The 15028-nt window shown below is 41.7% G+C and overlaps 1 long non-coding RNA gene across 1 annotated transcript; it reads left to right on the top strand.

Moving 5' to 3' along the window:
• Positions 1-1376: 1376 nt before the first annotated feature.
• Positions 1377-8981, top strand: LOC142876401 (uncharacterized). Its single transcript, XR_012923300.1, has 3 exons — positions 1377-1434; positions 4806-4868; positions 8798-8981. It is a non-coding gene; the product is annotated as an uncharacterized LOC142876401 (long non-coding RNA).
• The last annotated feature ends 6047 nt before the right edge of the window (positions 8982-15028 follow it).

Raw genomic sequence — 15028 nt, forward strand, 5'->3', positions numbered from 1 at the left:
TATCAGTGATTTTTTTTTCTTGGTTGACAGAAACAAATAAGTTACTACATGTATAGACTTTAGTAAGGGCTCTGTAAATGTTTGCAATACAGAGAGAAATAAAGATAATTTATTACTGTAACCAAAACATTTGGAGTTGTAATATTTCAGGATTGGATTAATTTTTTTAGCACCACAGAGCAGAACTACAAACAAAGGTAAAGGTACAGAGAGGAAGATCTTACTCTGTAAGAGAAAGAACTTTCTCACAATTAGCCTTGTCGATTTTGTAAGATAATGAGCTCCCCATCTTGGGAATGATTAAGCAGAGATCTGATAGCTGCCATAAAAGGATGTAGTTGAAAGAGTTTGTGCCCTTTGTGGGCAACAAAGTTGCCCAAACTTTGAGAGTCTTTCCAAAACTCAAACTTTATGATTCAAAATTTACCAATAAGATAATCTGACACGTCTTGAATGATGCACATTCACTCAACAAATCCTGTTTGAACTCTTCTGCTGGTCATTATTAGAAGTTACACATAGGCCAGGTGCTGTGACTCATGCCTGTAATCCTAGCTCTCTGGGAGGACAAGGCAGGAGGATCTCTAAAGCTCAGGAGTTCAAAACAGCCTGAGCATGAGCGAGACCCCATCTCTACTAAAAATAGAAAGAAATTAATTAGACAACTAAAAATATATAGAAAAAATTAGCCAGGCATGGTGGTGCATGCCTGTAGTCCCAGCTACTCGCGAGGCTGAGGCAGAAGGATTGCTTGAGCCCGAGAATTTGAGGTTGCTATGAGCTAGGCTGAGGGTCCCGGCACTCTAGCCCAGGCAACAGAGGGAGACTCTGTCTCAAAAAAACATTAATTAAAAAAAAAACTTCCATAATAAAAAGTTTAAAAATAGAATGGAAAAAAAATGGCATGAAAACCCTTCTAGTTAACATTGTTGAACCACAAAAAGGCAACTCATGAAACATAAGAATTCATTTGGGAAATAAAGTACATCATTCATTGATCCATTCCACAAATATATTTCAGACACTGTTTAAAGAAAAGGTGTTCTACAGAAATGTTAGTCTCAGCTCCTGGGATAGTAATTTCCAGCTGACAGAAGGATTCAGAGAACTTGTAAAGGCTCCTGCATCTGCTGAATGCAGCACATATCATTAAACCCTATTTCTGTTTGTTTCAAAAATACAAAAGTACCTGAGACCTGTTTGTGAAATTTGAGAAGTTCAACTTCATGATATCCAGTCTCCTCCTGGTACTCAGTTTCAGATGCCCAGTCCCTGCTGACTTTTTAACCCTATCCCTTATCAGATAAACTCTGCAAGGCAAGGCCCTTATCTATTTCACATTTGCATACTTAAAGGAATGGAGTTAATGCCTGTAAGACAGGAGTAGATGCCCAAACCATTGGTTGAATAAGGAGAGAGACAGAGAAAGAAAAAGTAAGTGCACAAAAAATCATCATTATTTGCCTATGACTTAAAAACTCATTTGCTCTACTTATTTTACATTGCATCTGAAGTGTTTCATTTCTAATTGTGGAATAAAAGGCTGTCTTCCTCATTAAATAGACTTCAGGCAATAGCAAGCAGGTTAGAAACATATTTTCAGGTCTAAGGGAATCTTGTCACCGCAGATTAACCTGTAACCAAATCATGCCCTGGAATTAATCCTGATGCTGTTACAGTGTTACAGCGGGTGGTCCTGAGGACAACATGAACGGCACATGGAGAGTCAGAGAATCAAAGTTTATTCACCGGTGGGCTCAGAGGGGCCTCGCCACCAAATTCTGAGTACCGTCTACCTGATTTTTCCCACTTTTATTAAGTTGGGGTGGTCTGAGGGTGGGGTATCAGGTGTAGGTTAGTTGATGTGTCAGGTAATAGGTTGATATTATGTTGATGTGCCAGGCAATAGATTTAGTGCTTAGTGCTATGCTGATGCCAGGCAATAGACTAGTAGATGGGCCAGGAAACAGGTTAGTATTATGCTGATGTGGGTCTTTTGTGAGAAGTGGGGGTCTCTGGTGTCTGATGGGCCAAGTAATAGATGGGGGTTTCCCTTAGCATAGTGAAGTCCAGCTGTGCAGTCTACAGTGGAACTGAAGTCCAACCAGTTTAAGAGACTAGCTCCAGATCACACAGTTCAGTATCAGATCTGAAATGAGATCCCAAGACATCTGTCTGTGACCTGTAGTGTCTCCACAGAGATCTTGACGATTTACCTATTCCAATGCAGTAGCAGTTCCCAGAAAATCAAAAAACGATCTTCAGACATTTTTTCAAGAGGTAAGTGTTAGGTCCGGAGCTGAGAGAATCACACACAAAGCCTCATGTGTAGCAAAATGCTATTTTTTTGGGCATCTGGGTGCAGATTGGTGGAGGCCAAAGAGTATCCACACTGAGGGAGAGGAAAGCCTTGGGTTTTCTTAGGAGTACCTGGGCCAGGACAGCTGCTGCAATACAATTTTTTTTTCAAACAACCAATTTTGGGACCCCTGGGTCATTCTCATCCAGTAGAGATAAGGGAGGAGGGTAGTTCTGTCCTTATCAAGGGGGGATAGGAATGGTGGCTGCAGCTGTCTGTTAGGTTTACAACCTCCAGGGACTCTCCAGATCCCTGCCGCTATTGATTCACATACATACTTTTCCAGTTCCCACCTGGAACAAACCTAATGGTAAGGACTTGTGGAATGGATTCTGGAGAGACTGGCATCTCTTCAGAGTTGTAAAATAGCCAAGAAATAGAAGGGCACATTCCTGTAGAATCAGATCTAAGCAGTGTGAGGTCTGCTAGGAAATGCCAGTAATCCGTTGAAAAGACAAGATACCCTGTCATGTTTTTTTGACCATTTTAGAGTCTTTCACAATTTTTCCTGACAGTTCTTGTTTCTTTCTTTCTTTCTTTCTCCTCTATAGTGCTGAGCACAAAACAGGCTACAGTAGTTCACGCTAAGGCAGCAAATATTAGATTAAATATTAAGTAGATGAACAGACATTTCCCCAGAAATACTGCTTAAATAGTGCCAAAGAAGACCAAAAAGGGATTTCTAGAAATAATCTGGACCACTTGCAAAGGACCTAAGAGGAAGAGAGAAAACTACACACATGCATACTCCTCTTTAAATAGCATCCTCACTTGCCTTCTTTGTTATGATCCAGAGTGCAAGAAACTGAATTGGGTCAAATTGTGAGTCTTTATTTACTGGCCAGAACTACTCCTGTCCTGCAGAGTGGCAGGCACAGAAAGCAGTGATGAGCTGGAAAAACAGCTTCTTTTTAAAGGCAAAAACCATGCTCTAAAAATCTAATTAGCAAACACTTTTACAAAAGGAGAGAAAGCATTAATCTTACATTACTATCTTTTAGCACAATGGGGGTGGGGGTTGGAGCCTTGAGATGGGTTTTGTAGGTGTCACCAGCTGCAGCTAAGATTCAGCCGAGAGGAAGCCTCTGATGTAGCCTAATTATGGACAACATTAATCTTGGTTGAAATACATTCTGCATTCTGTGATCTAAGCCTGAGCGTATTTCACTAGGTACATAAAGCATACTAGGTGCCTCAGGAGTCCAGGGTGTTTCAACCCCGGACTAGTGGCTATATCTTGTGGGCCGTTATGTGCCATACACCACTGCCCTTCCCCTTTGTTTCTAAACGTGATCACACTAGCAGAGCCAGGATGGCAGGTCTGGAGTCAGATAAGCGCGTCAGCTGAAAATTTTCCATTCTCCTAAGCAAGCAAGCAAGCAAGCATGATACAGAAGCTAATGGTGGGTTATTTGCTACCTATGGTCCCTAAGCCTTAACATTCTGTCCAGCATGGGCTTCAGGGAAGTCCCGTCCTTGTACACATTTATGTACATTTATTTCTCTGTTCTGGCTTCATGGGTAGTTTTTATTTATTAATTTAACTTTTTCTATGCATATCATATTTCAAATTGCAAAACATCTTTAAAAAGTATTTCCACTTATATAGAATCCTTTTTCTGATAGAAAACAAGGTTGAAACTCTCATTTTTTTCAACTCAAATTATTTATTGGATGCTTACTAAATGACTAGCATGGGCTGAGTGCTAAGGAAAATTCAAAAGAAACATATGCATAAAAGGTCATTTAGACAGAGTCTGTTCTCACAGTTATTTTAAATTGATCTGGGATTGTTGATAGCACAGGTAATATCATCGAACTCTCCATTTTATAGGTGAGAATCAAGATGGAGAGACACTGGGTAAACTTGGTTGAAACCACACGTAGAAGAAGTGGTAGAACTGGGACTGGTACTCATGTCTTCCGGTTCCTACTGTAGCCCCTTTCCATACCAAAAACATGTCACTCAACAAGTGCATGAACTTGAAGGGCTCCCAAGTTCAAGGTAATTCTCAGTTGAAGGCTCCTTTTCTCATGACTAGAGGAAAATGGAATAATTTCCAGTCATTCCTCAGGATTCCAGTTTCAGTTCTATATTCCATGGGTGATTTTGTCTTTCTGATTTAACACCAGGTCCCAGAGCCTTTTTAAAAAATGATTCTCAAGGTTTCCTGGGTTTTTGACGATCCTGTAGAAGAGAATGGAGCAAACCTTGAGTCACTGTCCTGGCCAGACCCCTTCCTGCTATTGGGCTGCACCGGGAATCTCTGGGTGTCCTGGACGCATCCTCCATGCTGCTCCAGCACCTCCCACCCTTTGGCCCTTTCCTGTGTTTCTCCACAGGAATAATGCTCAGCAAATCCCAACATGTGCACTCTCTTCCTGAAGGACTTTCCTTAGGTGGCAGCTCAGATCTCACTCTTTCTTGTGTTGACACTTCTTCTAGTGGGTGTGCTTGCCTTCATCTGGGAATGTCACCAGGAGAAACAGCAGGAATGCCAGACCAAAGGTAAAGCCATCAGGAGACAAGGCAGTGAACTCCAAAGAAAACTTCAGGAAAGGGGATTGGAGAGATGAAAAGGGAGAGGACAGACCTGAAGCAGATCAAGAGGGTCTTTTTATTGAGAGTTCTCATGCAGTTTTTCTTCACTCCTTGTTCAACACTAAAGCAACCCTCCCCCATTTACTTCACTTAAGCCGTAAGCCTTACTGGGACCTGGAGCTCCATGTTCTGGGATAGTTCATAAGACTCACTGTGCACAGAGCAAGAAAGGGGGCCTCCAGAGGGTCCTTGGCCAAATAGACCTGGCTTGTCTATTGTGGATGGAGCTGATTAATTTCTTGTCCCTTTGCAGAGAAATTCCAAAGAGAGCAGGGTAAGCTCTGTGCTTCCCTCTCCTCTGTGTATAATTTGAGGCCTTTTTACATGAGGTTTCATTGTTCTACTTCAGGCTGGAAAAAAGCCCAGAAAACGGATAGTGAGTAAATTGTATATATATATTTTTAATTTAAGACCTTACCTGCCCATTTAATAGGTGTCTTTGTCCTGATTCTTTCCCCTGAGGCCTTGCTTACTCCTATTTTGTTGCCCAGGCTAGAGTGAGTGCTGCGGCGTCAGCCTAGCTCACAGCAACCTCAAACTCTTGAGCTCAAGCAATTCTGCTGCCTTAGCCTCCCTAGTAGCTGAGACTACATGGATGCGCCATGCCTGGCTAATTTTTTCTATATATATTAGTTGGCCAATTAATTTCTTTCTATTTATAGTAGAGACAGGGTCTTGCTCTTGCTCAGGCTGGTTTGGAACTCCTGACTTCAAGCAATCCACCCGCCTCGGCCTCCCGGAGTGCTAGGATTACAGGCGTGAGCCACGGCACCCGACCCTTGCTCACTCTTACACAATTTAAAGTTTTAGCCCATATATCTCCTGACTCTCACCTTGGGGATGGCCCAAAGTTTTTCTAAACCCATGTCCAACATTGAATTCCATATCCTCTTCTGCAGGCGTCCTCAAACTACAGCCCCTTGGGCCACATGCCACCCACCAAGGACATTTATTGGCCCACCAGGTGTTTTTGCTGCCGCTGCCTGTCCTGCTTAACAGCCGACTAGTCCATGCACTCTCTAACGGTCTGAAAGACAGTGAACTGGCCCCCTGTTTAAAAAGTTCGAGGACCCCTGCTCTTCTGCCAACCTGCTGGTCCTCCTTCTTCCTTTGCTTAGTCAGTGGTGCCAACACCCACCCAAGCGGGCTCCTTTCCTACCCCTAAGCAAGTCCTTTCTATGGCTTATCCCAGGGCCCCTTCATAAGGATGGACCACTCCCCCAATGTTTTCTTTCTTCTTTTATCACAGATACCTGGGGTTCAGTTTACCGCGGCCCTTGTCTCAATGACAGCCACTAACAAACCACTTGGTCTCCTCCTTCCCTGGCCCCATGGGTGACTGCTGCCCTTTTCATTTTAAGGCCTTTAAATAAACATCAGAAAACACACAGGAAAACTGAAAAACAACGAGCATGGACAACACATTGCTACTTAAAAGCTATTACAGTATTTATCATAGCCTGGAGTTTCAGAGTAAACTTGCTGAAGGAGAGTGGGATACGAGCTAACCGCCATCTTGGCCCCTGTACCTTGGCTTTTATATATCGCTTGCTTGCTTGCCACTTAGCCTGACTGAAGCCATGACAGGCTTCTGCAGAGTAAAAAAAACCAAAAAACAAACAAGGCCCCAGGGAAGAAACTGCAAGGCACTAACTGATAAGGTACTGGAGAGTCCTTGGAACCTAGCCAACCAATCAGAATACATGGCCAGCATGATCAGTGCGTGAACAGCTTGTGTGGGGTGTGTGGGTGCTGTGGGGTGTGTGTGGCTCCAGATATCACTTGTAACCAGAAACCTGAGTTGCACAACAACTAAAAGTATAAAACCTGTGCTGAAATCTTGCCAAAGGTCCTTGTCCATTGAGAGGCCACTGCGTTGGCGCTCTGGGACTTGGACCCTGGCTCGAGCTAGCCCCAATAAACTCCCTATTGCAACCTAAATTATCTGTTCTGGGATATGGAATCCTGACATAACAAGAGAAATCTGATTATATTCCTTTGAGTTCCCAAACCTTCCATGGATTACCATTGCCTCCTGCAGTCTTATTGGGGTGGGGGATGCTATGGAGATTTGTAAGTTCTAAAAAATTATTTCAATGTCAACTTTAAACTGAAAACATTGCCTAAGAAGACTCTGTATCATCTGGTTGCCATCTTTATAATCAGTTGTTGCAGAGAGGTTGCAGACTGCTCACACCGGCTGCAGTGCCCCAAACACATCATGTGGCATCATGTTTCTACACCTGTTTCCTCTGCCTGGTTAACACAGATGGTTGACCTCTGTTCATTCTACTCATTCACACAAACCAGGGCAGGTTCCTTCACCTTTCCACAACTCTATTTTTCTCCTCTAGAAATAGAGTTAATTATACCAATTGCTCTGAGCAGATGTTTAAAAATAAGATAAGGTATGGAAAGCACAGCACAGAGCTTTGATACTGACTATTAGCCGTTATCCTCTCACCACCACATCCTTTCCCCACATCTCAGATGGTGAAACAATCTCCCACCTCAGAGAGAAAACAGAAGAGGCAGGTCCCAAACTCCCTGTACCACAACATGCACCTGTCCCTCCTGATCTGTCCTTTCTCCTGTCTCAGGCTAATTCTGCACCCTCATCCTGGACGCCCACCTCTCCAGCTTTCCTCGGGCTTCTCTATTCACTTTATTTATTCATTCATTCAACAAGGATCTATGAGCAAAACCTATGTGCCAGTCACTATTCTAGGTGCAGAGGGCAGAGAAATGAACAAAACAGAAAGTCCCCAGTCAAAACAACATAATTTGTTATGGTGGGAAATAGACAACAAACAAAATAAGTAATATGTGTGGTGTGTTGGATGATGATATCCGCTCAGGAGATAAATAAATCAGAGTAAGGGATATCAGAAGTTGCAGTTTAAAATACCGTGGTGATGAGCAAGAGGAGCAAGACACAGGAACACCTGGGGAAAAGCATTCTAAGTAGGGGGAACAGCATTGCCAAAGCACAGAGGCAGAGGCACATGTGGAGTGTGTGAAGACTAGCAAGGACACTGGTGTGGCTAGAGCACACGGGTGACCAGGGGAATGGGAGGGCAGGATGTCAGAGGGGTCTGAGGGAAACATCACATATGACTTTGAAAGTCATCATGCTGACCTTGCCTTTGCTCCTGAGAGGGGAACAACTGGAGGGTTTGAGCCCAGGAGCACTGGACTGACTTAAGACTTAAGAAGTCACTTCAGATGCTAGACTGAGACTGGGCTGTGGGTAGGGGTGGTGGATAGAAGCCTGAACACCAGCTGGGAGCTACTGCACTGATTCCAGGTGGGACTTGAGGATGACTTGTACCAAAATGGAGCTGTAAAAAATCTTCTTCCCAGATCACTCAGGTTGTTGGCAGATCTTATTTCATTATATATAGTCCTATAATTATAATTGTAGGACTGAGGGCCCCAACTTCTAGACGCTGCTCTGAGATTCTGGAGGCTACCTCAGCTCCTTGTTATGTGGGCCTCCCAACATGACTACTTTCTTCTTCAAAGCCAGGTATGGAGACAGACCCCTAGAGTGGGTCAACTAGCAAGACAGAGACTTTTATACAACATACTATAATCAAGGAAGGGACATCTCATCAGCTTTGTCATACTTTATTGGTCAGCAGCAAATCACAGGCTCTGTCCACTACCATGGAAAGAGAGCACACAAGAGTGTGAACCCCATGAGGGGTGAGTGATCATAGGGTCCCCCTAGAGTCTGCCTGTCGCACCACATAACAAGCTCAAGGTTCTCCCATCGTAAGCAGTGCCTGCTTCTGCCTTCCCTGAACAATATATTCTTACCGGCTTCTCTTTAGGTTCCTACTGCCACACAAGTGAAGTATCAGAAGACAGAACACACGACACAAACATCCTTCCATCCCTGCCTGCCGTGATGATGGACCACTGCTCTACAACATCATAAAAACTGTTTCTGCCTTATCTTCATCAGGGTAGGCTAACTACTGTAACAAACAACTCCAAAGCCTCATTATATAAACATAATAAAAAGATCACACGGGAGGTGAGAGCTCTGCTCCACACTGACCTTCTGGGCCCTCACCCTATTCTGCATCCTGCCAGCAGATGGGGAAGAAGTGGTAGAAATATTGGGCAGAAAGCTTCTCATGGGCCAAGCTTGAAAGTAGCTAACTCTTCCCCTGGGAAATGTCATCTCACTTTGTCCTTAGGAGAGAAAGAAGCAGTATTTAGTGAACACATACAAGTTTTCCCTATAAGAATCTTCTGAGTCTCTCACTATCGGACTCGGCCCAAAGATGAACAAATAGTCTCTACATTCTAGAGTCCTAGTCTGGTATAGAAGAGAAACAAGAAACAATAGTTCAGTGACAGAAGAGTGATTTGTACAAAATGCTGTGGGAGATGAGAAGACAGAGTGAGAAGAGGGGATTACTGAATAGCTACTCCTGCTCCCAGCAACCTGGACCTCCAGATTTCAGGAACCTGGAGCATCTACTTATAAAAGTGTCTGCCTCTCCCAGAGAGTCTTCAAAGCATGACCTTGAGGACATTTGGGGAGATGCTTATCACTCCAACTGCTTTGAGGAAGAAGAAGGAGGGTTTTATGGGTTACGGTTAGCTTCTCGTCCTCTTTACTCTCAGTCATTTAGAGCTCGAGATGCCATAGTGGAACTGGTACTCTCTTCTTTCTTGCTGTTTCTGCAGCTGGTGTGGCTCTGGATCCAGATATAGCCCACTTTGAAATCTTTTCATCTGAAGATCGTTGAGTGTGAGGTGGGAAAATACACAGCAGGATGTCCCCAAAAACCCCAGGAGGTTTTTACCTGAACTTTGTGTGCTGGGCCATAAGCTTTCTTTTTGGAGGGACATGTCTGCAAAGTAGAAGTGAGGGATACAGCTTCCTGGGAGCTTGAGGTTTGTGTAGAAAGTTCAGAAAGGACTTGGGGAATCACAGAGTCCCCTCAAAATGGATTCTGGGGTAGGGAACTGTATGCTGTAAGTGTCATGCCATCACTTCCCTCATATCCTTCTTCCCACTAAGCTACACCTGTCACCAGGTAGGGATCTTCTTGAACTATGAACTTCTTTCATCATGTGGCTGATGATCCTACATCTACACTTCCTCTCAGGCTTCCTTCTCTCGGCCCCTCTGGCCTTTCTTCTGCCTGTGGTTCTCTCACCCAACCCCTCTCACAATCTGTCACTGAGGCTGTTAATACTCAGGCACTCTCTCAGTTGAATCTCCCTGGGAAAACTCTGCACTGGGGTTGAGGAGCTTCGTCTAGGGACAACGGCCCCAGAGCTCCCATGCTAGCCAGCAATGGAGGCTTAGCCCCTCTGACCTTTGATCTCAGAGCTTTGATTCCTTTCCAGTTTTCCAAGGGGCTGGACAAAGGCTGGGGCTAGTGTATGGTGCTCCAGGGCTGAGTGGTGCAGATGATAAGGAAGGACCATGATAGACTCTTGTTAGGATTGTGCATCTGGTGGATGTACAATCTTTTTCAGCTGGAAACTGAAAAAGAAACTCAAAAGAAAGCAGAGAGAAGAAATACTGATAGAAGGACAAAAGAAATGGAGAAGAATGTCTCCCCTTGATCTTCTCACAAAGTACTGAAAAAAGAAAGACTGATGCTAAAAACAGACACTAGCAGTGTCTGTTTTTAATTTCTACATAATGGAACAATAGCAGAAAGATGTTACCATTTCACAGTCTTTTTATATAAGGACTTTATTTCATTTCAACCCACATGAAATCCTGGAGATAACAAAGCTCAGGGAGAAGACTCACTTCTCCAGGACACCCTGCTGGTTTGGGACATGACTTTACATCTGACATTCTTACACCTAATGCCACATCAGATCATCTCTAAGAATCCAACACACCCTCCATCAGGCAATTTCAACAACCCTTACATCATTTTTCAACCTAGAGTTTCATGATGTCTATTCCAGTTTGTGAATTTGTTTACTTCTCTTTTCTGTAAATAGCTTCCTGCTTAAAATATAACACTTCATCAACAGTTAAATGCATGTTCTCTAACCTTTTAAGATGGTTATATCAATACATGCCCATTCAGTTTATCTCATGAAAACTGGACCTTGCTATATATATTGTTCCATCATATGTTTTTTTAATTAAACATTAATATTATAGTATTTATAATAAGATGGTTTTCTTTCTTTCCTGTTGCAAATGATACTGCTATAAACATCTTTGTGTGTAAGTTGTGCATAGCTTTAATCACTTCTACAGAATAAATTTCAGAATTGCGTTTGTCATTCAGATACATTCTTAAAAGTGCAATTGCTGGACAAAAGCAACTTGAATTATTCTTAAGTATGTGTACATACCTATCTATTTCCTACAGGAAAGAAGTGTTTGCTCTTATTTTCGGTCTCTATTGGGCCCATCTCCTAAAGTTAGCAGTCGAAGCCCACCCTTCAGTTTTACATTCATTTGGGGTCAATTTGAGCCTTTTCATTCTCCTCAAGGAATAATTGCAAGCTAACAACTCTGAGAAGGAGGATCAAGTTTACTTTTTACTTAGCATATATCTTTATGACTTATTCTTTGTGAGGCATTGTTGTAAGTAAATTGCTTGTATTATCTCACTTCATCCTTGTAACAGCAACACAAAAAGTCAAGTACTCTTATTATCATTATTTTACAGATAGGGAAACTGAAGCACAGAGAGGTTGGGTCACTGGCCCAAGGTCACACAGGTAACTTAGCATCCACTACATACTTCAACCTCTCTTCACCAATTATAAACTTCAGTGCCTGAGATGTACTAGATGGTAGGTTCTCAATAGAAATTTGTTAAATCAGTGGATTTTTTCTGTCCCATTTCACATCCATTTGCCCCAAGACTTCTCTCCTAGGGCTTTGTGGAAAGGACTGGATGAGAAACTACCAAAGTTAGAGATGTGAAGTATTGGGCCCAGAAACTTCTTTTCTTATTTTGTTTTCCTTTTTATGAGACAGGGTTTCACTCTGTTGCTTGTGCTGGGGTGCAGTGGTATCATCATGAGCAACCTCAAACTCCTGAGCTCAAGTGGCCTGCCTCAGTCTCCTGAGTAGCTGGGACTAAAGGAATGGGCCACCACACCCAGCTAGTTTTTACATTTTTTTGTAGAGAAGGAGTCTCACTGTGTTGCCCAAGTTGAGTATTGAACTCCTGGCCTCAAGAGATCTTTCTGCCTTGGCCTTCCAAAGTGCTAGGATTATGGGCATGAGCCACTACTCCTGGCCCAGAAACTTCTGTGAATCTCAGCACCTTGGTTACTTCTCTGCGTCAAAGTAACTTGGATCCTCCAGGTAGTAGTTGGATGTGCCATTCTTACTATAAACACAGAACCAGCCCTACTTATTTTGTGCAATAAAATGATGAGTTGTTTTTCAGTTGCCATGGACCCCCAGGTTGAAGGTCATGTAAGCTGAGCATGCCCAGATGAACCAAGCCTGCACCCATGGGTGGAACCTAAGTGCTTTCACCAAGGAATGCTGATCAAATTAAGAATCCAACACCTCATTGCATGATCCATGAGCCAATCAGATCAAGCCCAGCATCACCCCTCACAGCATGATCCAGTCATATCATGCCTCCCAGCATCACATCATTGCAAGATCCAATCAGATCAAGCCTTGTTACTCTCTTCCTACAAAACCTGCCCCCAGGCACCAGTTCAGGGAGATAGATCTGAATATTGCCAGTTGACTTGCAATAAAGCCTTTCTCTTCTCAAAACCTGGTGGCGCAGTATTGGTTTTATGTATATCAGAGAGAGAGCCCATTGCTTACTTCATAACAGTACAGATATAATTTCAAGCTGCAAAGCTTCTGATAGGTTTTGAATTTAAAATTAAAACAAACAAAAAATAAATAAGGATTGATAGATATATAAGAGATGAAGAGAGGGATGGATTATAATAAACTAAGAAAATTCAGTAAAATGTTACTTGTACAATCTAGGTCATGGGTGGGGAACCTGTGGTCCTAAGGCCACATGTGGCCTTCTAGATCCTTAAGTATGGCCTTTTGACTGAAACCAAATTTTACAGAATAAATCATTTTATTTGTATTAATACATTTTGGTTCACCTTTTATATTTTCATTTTATTTTTAAAGTGAACCTATTTAAACTACCAAATAATAAAATAAGTTTCAATGAAATAATCCTCCCAGACTGCCTGGCACAATTAGAAAATTAATAAGCTATTAGGGCTAAATTGATGGCTGCTATGCTCATAATTTAGTTCTAACTTCCCCGGCCTGACTGGGCATCAATACTGTAAGAGGCTGGTTGGCGAGAGTTTATGGGATTCAAGTACACCAATCTATTATCAGCTTTGACAATAGTGTGCTGTTTGAAGTGGAATTTGTGAATAGTTGCATAGCTTGACAGTATTTTTAATTTTGTTTGCTTAACAGCCTATCACATCAAAGAAGACCAAAAGAACAACGAAGGAAGAAAATGGATTTTTTAAATGATTGGGAATTGCAATATTATCTTGTTTCTGCTAATGATAAGATGATTTGCTTGCTTCATGATATTCCAATATCAACATTAAAGAAATTCAATGCTACTCAGCATTATAACACTCATAAAGACCACAAATATTTTAAGTTAGAGGAAGAGGCATAAAAGGTTGTATTGTAGAAATTAAAAGATGAAAAGCAAAAGCAAAGACAATTCTTTCAAGCAGCAATAAGACCTGGAAATAATGCCACTGAAGCAATATACCTCATATACTCAGGGATAAAAGGGAAGCTATTCCATGATGTAGAAATTGTGAAAGAATGCATTGTTAAAGTTGTAGGATGCTTAGACCCCAATAACATTTCAGAGTACAAACAACTGCCTCCTTCAAGGAGAACCATCACTGATTGGCATCATGAATTAAACTTCAAGTTAACAGAACAAATTCTTACAATACTTCAAAAGGAAAATATATATTATTCAATCACTTTGGATGAATCAACTGATGCTATTGACTCCACAAAGGGTTTATACTTCATGCCAGCAATAACAGAAGATTTTCTTTGCCAAAAAGTGTTACGTACTTTGGCCTTTCTTGTCAACAGAACACGGAGAATAGATAATTTCAACAACTTTCAGGATAAATGTCGTGAAGTTGGACTGAATTTGGTATATTTAGTCCAAATTTTGAGTGTATGTACAGACAGTGCAAATTCCATGCTGGGAAAACATGAAGGGTTTATTGTACAGATAAAAAAAAGTATTAACAGATCCAAATGCTTTCTTTTCATTGTATAAAATCTTACATCACCAAAATCTCTGTGCTAAAGGTACTATTTTAAGTGAAACTTTGCAAGACGTTGTAAGTATTGTTAACTGTATTCCCGCAAATGCAACACGGCATCATCAGTTTCCCAATATGCTAAAGTTGAACACTGAGGTATTCAGTGTGAATTTGCTGTATTGGTCTAAAGGGTGTTGGCTATCGCAGGGACAGGTGTTAACCAAAATGTTATCTCTGAGAGAATAGCTAGTTAAATTTTAAGAACAGAATCATCAATGTGAATTATTGAAAGAAGATTTCTATAGGAATGAAGCATTTCTGAGTGATATCATGTCAAATCAAAATGATTTGACTATTTCTTTGCAAGGTAAACTCAGTCTATGTATGATATGTGACAAAAAATGCAAGCATTTTTTAAAAAGCTATCTTTTTTCAAAATATTTCCATGAAAGGAAATTTTGGATGAACATTTTCCCCAGTTAGCAAAAGCCACTGATAAGCAGCATGATATATGTGAATCATTTGAAGAATATGCAGCTGTTACAGACCTATTAATTGAAGAATACAATGAAATGTTCACTGACTTTGAGAATCATGACATTACACTCAAATTAGCATTTCAGCTTCTAGTTGGTATCACCAAGGTACCTGATGAACTACAAATGGAATTGAATGAGCTCTCAGTAGAGGACATTTTAAAGTCATTGTTTGATGCTAAGAAAAATCCAATTGAAATATGGAAAAATGCAGTAGAATACCCACACCTTTGGCAACATGCCTGAAAAAAATGCTTTCTTGCTTTT

The sequence above is a fragment of the Microcebus murinus genome, chromosome 15, assembly GCF_040939455.1.
Source record: "Microcebus murinus isolate Inina chromosome 15, M.murinus_Inina_mat1.0, whole genome shotgun sequence".
Lineage (NCBI taxonomy): Eukaryota > Metazoa > Chordata > Mammalia > Primates > Cheirogaleidae > Microcebus > Microcebus murinus.